We start from the raw sequence: 4887 nt of genomic DNA, 5'->3' as shown, positions 1-4887 counted from the left end.
ACAAACTCTAGAACAGGGTAGGAAGAGGAGGGCAGACAAGTGATAGGGACACAGTGAGATGTGATACCCCAAGGCCACAAGTTCACAATGTTGCCCTGTAGGGATCTTGTCCCTCAAACAACTCCCTCTGAATTCCGCATGAGTCAGGTGTGTTGTGGAGAACCTGGACTCCAGTACCACCATGCAACCCTTTCCCAACACACCTGCTCTGGCCCTGCTAGTGGCAGGGTTATTGAAACCAAACTACTTTACCCCTAATAACTTTACCCAGCTAACTCTACCCCAAATAACTTCACCCAAGCCCAATTATCCCATCTAAAGACACCAAGGACTTGTGATCTTGACCCCTCCTGACATGGCCACAACAGGCCACATTCCCCAGCCTCTGAGAGCTTCTGTTGCCTTGTGCCTCCACCAGCCCAGCCAACAGAAGCCTAGAAGATGAGAGCCTGCAGGTTGGCTGACCTGGATGTCAAGACCCCAAACCAGGGAAAGGGGGAAGGTACCAGGGGAGGAAAAAAGACACTAGGCTGACAAATTCATTTTTGCAATCGGCCCATTTCTGTTTGTCTGCTCAGACGCAGCTCCAGGCATCTGCACAAGCCAGATGGAGGAGGCTGCTATTTCTAGAAAAAAAAAAAAAAAGGAAGGGGGGTTAGAGGGGAGAAAGGGAGGAGGAGGTGGTAGAGGGCAAAAGACAGGGTCTGTTTACCCTAAAACCTCAAGCAGAATGATATCCCCTCCCCAGCACTACAAGACAGGGTCCCCATTCAAGAAAAGGCTAGGGCTAGGGCTGGGGTGAGGTGGGGTGGGGGAGAAGAAAGGCAGAGAAAGTTTAATTAGCCAAAGTCAGCTACAATAGGCCCCCTCACGGGCTGCATCAGGTTTTCATTCATGAGCAAGCTACAGTGCTCCAAAAATGCCAAGAACCGCCCCCCCTTGCTGTCTCTCCCTCACCCCCCCCCACCAACAAGAGTGCGTCCTCTAGCAGGCTGGCTGAGCCTGATGCCGTGTTCCAGACATCCCTCCTCAAAGGGATGTGAGTAGGAAGAATTAATTATTAAAGAGCAGCTGGTACTTCAGCACCGACTGTACTACCCCCAGCTCCTATAGCTGATCTCCCCTCCCCCACTATTCAGACACACAAACGACCCTCCCCATTCCCTGGCCCCCTTTCTGAACACACAGCTAAGATGCCACCCCTTGGGAAGTGAAAGCAAACCTTTGTCTCTGCAGCTACTTGGGGTGGGTGGGGCATGTGATACTGCTCCCCCCACTCCAAATTACATGAGCCAGCCAAAGTAGGAGAATATATTGGGGAAGAAGGGGAGGTTGGCACAGAGCTCACTTGTCCTCCACCCTTGCCCCCAAGTAAGCTGCACCTGGGATCTGTCCCTCTTGCCCCTGGTGTGCACACATTGCCAAGACAGAGTGGAGAGGCTGGGGGCCCACTCTTCTAACTCAGGGAGACCCTCTCTGCCTTCTCAAGACAGCCCAGATCCAAGTTCAAATGAAGAGAGGGCAAAGAGAGGATTCAAGAAAACCAAAAGGAGGTAAACCAAGATTTCCCCAAGCTTTGTGTTTAGGAAGGGAAAGGCAGGAGGGAAGACTGGAACGAAGAAGCAGGCAGCCCCCAACATGGCTCACCATCCCCCAGCCCAGCCCAGCCCAGCATCAGCTCGGGGGCCATGGGACTTGGAAGACTGAAGACATTCCCTGCCTGCATTCTCTGAATTTAAGAGAAGAACCAGGGCAGTACCCAGATCCAGGCTCCAATTCTGCAAGGCAATTTGGCCAGAGGAACACTCTGACCAAGACTCCTGGATCTCCCATCCCCTGCCTCCTTTTGTTCCTCTGGTCTGGCTTCATCTTCCCCTCCCAATTGGACCCTGAACCCTATCACCAACAACAACAACCCCCCCAAAACTCCAAAGCTAATTCTGGGTCCCAGAAGCATAGTGGTTACTAACAGAGTGGTGGATCCATTCTGCACCTCCCAAATTTGCAACTGAAGCCACTGCCCCTCCTTTTTAAAGACACACCTCATCTCAGAAGACCAAAGGCAGGGTTATCGGGTGGTCACCTTCTTCCCAAACGAAGCACCCCATCTTCTCATTCTGTCTCCTCGCTCCCAGCCACTCAGATTAATTACTTATTACCCAAACCGTTCTCATCTTCTCCAGGGCCCAAGAGAAGGGTGGGGTAAGGAAGCCTACTCCCCCCAAGTTAACAAGGCACTGGTAGTGCCCCGCCTCGAGGAGACAGAGATCCAGGATGAAAAATGGGGGGCATCTACCCCAGACAGGAAGGCGGTGGGGGAGAAGTTCCATTTCATCTCCCAGCTCGCTCTCCCTGGTTCCAGGGTGTCAGACAGGAGAAGAGGGTGGGAACAAACGCAGTAATGTTTCATGGAGGAAGGGGTGAGAATAATGGGAGAGAGAAGTAAGGTGGACTCTGCAGTCCCTCTCTTCATGCACGACGTCAAGGACACAAAATCAAGGATGCGTTCTTAGCTACGGGGAGAAGCGCTGTGGGTGGGCAGCTCCCCTCACCTCTGAGTAGCAAGAAAGGGGTGTCCAGTGAACAGGGGTCTGCAAAGAAACCGGGTGCAGGGCTCAAACCTCTCTGCAACGCAACATGCGCCGCCAGAGAGGGGACAAATCAGACAACCCGGGTAGGTCCCCAAGCTATTTGGGGGCGCGGGAAGCGGGAAGGCGGGCCCCTTCCCTACCTGCAGGGAAGGCGCCCCTGCATGGGAGGGGCAGGGAGGGGCACGCAGACAACCCCGAGGCCCGACTCCCGGGCGGGCGATGTTCCCGGGGGTGCTGGCTGGCACCCGGGAGCCAAAGGAAAGGAAGGGGTACGCGAAGCTAGGCGCGCTCGCGAGGAGCCCGCGGGAAGCGACGGCAGGAGAAGGGGGCGCCGCCTTGGGTCCCTGGGGCCGGGGAAGATGGGATCTGGGCTGGTGCGGCGCGCTCACCCCCTGCGGCTCGAGCTCCGGCTTCGCGGGCGGCGGCGGCAGCAGCGGCGGCGGCAGCAGCGGCAGCGCCTCCTCGACGGCTCCTCCATCTTTGCGGCGGCTCCTCCGGCTCCGCTCGCCGCCGCCACCAACAACAACATTCGGAGACGTCACTCCCGTCACGTGACCCAGCTCGGAGCTAAAAATAGACCCAGACCCCCCCCCCAACCCCTTCCACCAACAACTCCTCCCCTCTTTTCGGCCCTCCCCACCGGGCGGGGCCACCAGCGCCACAGGGACAGCTTCTTAAAGGGACGGTTCCTTGAAAAGGTTTGGGCTGGGAAGAGGTGAAGGGCAAGGATACGAGCTCAGGTAGTCGTAGTAGGAGCGCTGCAGGGGCTGGGTCTGGCGTTGGGGCTCGGCCTTTGGGATCTACGACTTACCTCCCTGTGCTTCCTGGACTTCCTTTTCAAAGAGTGGATGGTGCAATCGTTGCCGGCCTAAGCAGCTCTCTAACACGCTTTCCTGCCGTGGGGGAAGGGAACTGGAGACAAGTCCCCAGTGGCTGAGAGGGCTACCGAAGCCCCTGTTGTGGGACCTGGCTGAGGGTGGATGGCTCAGACAGGTCAGCCCTGACTGCACACATCCATGCCAAGGAAAGAAAACCCTAGGAAAGGCCCAAGTTATGGTTGTAACGCTCCAAGGCCTTCAAAAAGGTAGACCAGAAGTCAGAAAGACTTCTGGTATCTGACTTTGGTGCCATTCTGTCTACAACTCCCCTCCGGACGCAGTACCAGCATGTGTGATTAAACATGGACAGGTTGTAATGACCCAGCAATTCCACTAACAAAAATGTATTCTAAGGAAATAAACATTGTTGTGTTCAAAAATGAGCGTAGAAGGAAACATTGTTTATAATGATGTGTATAGCTTTGGCAGTGGCAGTGTCATAGCCAGTGCTGTTTATCTGAGCTGCGATTATTACTATTTGAAAACTTTTCCCTGGCCTGGGCTTGGTGTCTAACTCCTGTAGTCCTAGCACTCTGGGAGGCCAAGGCAGGTGAATTGCTCAAGCTCAGGAGTTCAAGACCAGGCTGTGCAAAAGCTAGACCCCATCTCTAAAAACAGCCAGGAGTTGTGGCAGGTGCCTGTAGTCCCAGTTACTTAGGAGGCTGAGGCAAGAGGATCCCTTAAGCCCAAGAGTTTGAGGTTGCTGTGAGCTACCATGCTATGACACTCTACAGACAGTGACTGAGACTCCATCTAAAAAAAAAAAAAAAAAAAATTTCCCAATATGCTGGCAATAAGACTTGAAATGTAATGATGTAGAAAGTTGGAAACAATCTAAATATCCATCAATAGGGGATTGGCAAATAAACTAGGGGACATCCATTCAGTGGAACACCGTCCAGGTATTAAAAATTGAATAGGTCCGGCGAGGTGCAGTGGCTCATGCCTATAATCCCAGCACTCTGGGAGGCTGAGGTGGGTGGATTGTCTGAGCTCACAGGTTTGAGACCAGCCTGAGCCTGAGTAAGACCCCACCCCCCATCTCTAAAAAAAATAGTTAGGCATTGTGGCTGGTGCCTGTAGTCCCAGCTACTCAGGAGACTGAGGTAAGAGAATCACTTGAGCCCAAGAGTTAAAGGTTGCTGTGAGCTATGATGTTACAGCACTCTACCGAGGGTGACAAAAAGGAAAGAAAAAAATTGCATAGGTCTTGACTGGGTGTGGTGGCTTACACCTGTAATTCTACCACTGTGGGAGGCCTAGGCTGGTAGATCACTTGAGCTCAGGACCAGCTTGAGTGGCTCGGCACCTGTGGCTCAATCGGCTAAGGCGCCAGCCACGTACACCTAAGGTGGCGGGTTCGAATCCCCAGCCTGGGCCCACCAAACAACAATGATGGCTGCAACCAAAAAATGGCC

At 53.9% G+C, this 4887-nt stretch overlaps 1 protein-coding gene across 3 annotated transcripts in view; it reads right to left on the bottom strand.

The window, feature by feature from the left end:
- HDAC5 (histone deacetylase 5) overlaps positions 1–3399 on the bottom strand; it is a 39760-nt gene extending 36361 nt beyond the window's left edge. For all 3 annotated transcript variants that reach the window (XM_012803118.2, XM_003786283.3, XM_023511012.1), the window contains exon 1: positions 2981–3399. The gene's annotated coding sequence lies outside the window, so the exon portion shown is untranslated. The remainder of the gene's footprint in view (positions 1–2980) is intronic.
- Between the last annotated feature and the right edge of the window lie 1488 nt (positions 3400–4887).

Source organism: Otolemur garnettii, unplaced genomic scaffold, assembly GCF_000181295.1.
Source record: "Otolemur garnettii isolate 467f Iridium unplaced genomic scaffold, OtoGar3 scaffold00018, whole genome shotgun sequence".
In the NCBI taxonomy this organism is placed as follows: Eukaryota; Metazoa; Chordata; class Mammalia; order Primates; family Galagidae; genus Otolemur; species Otolemur garnettii.
Note: the sequence above shows the minus strand (reverse complement) of the source record. Positions and strands in the feature narration are given on the sequence as shown.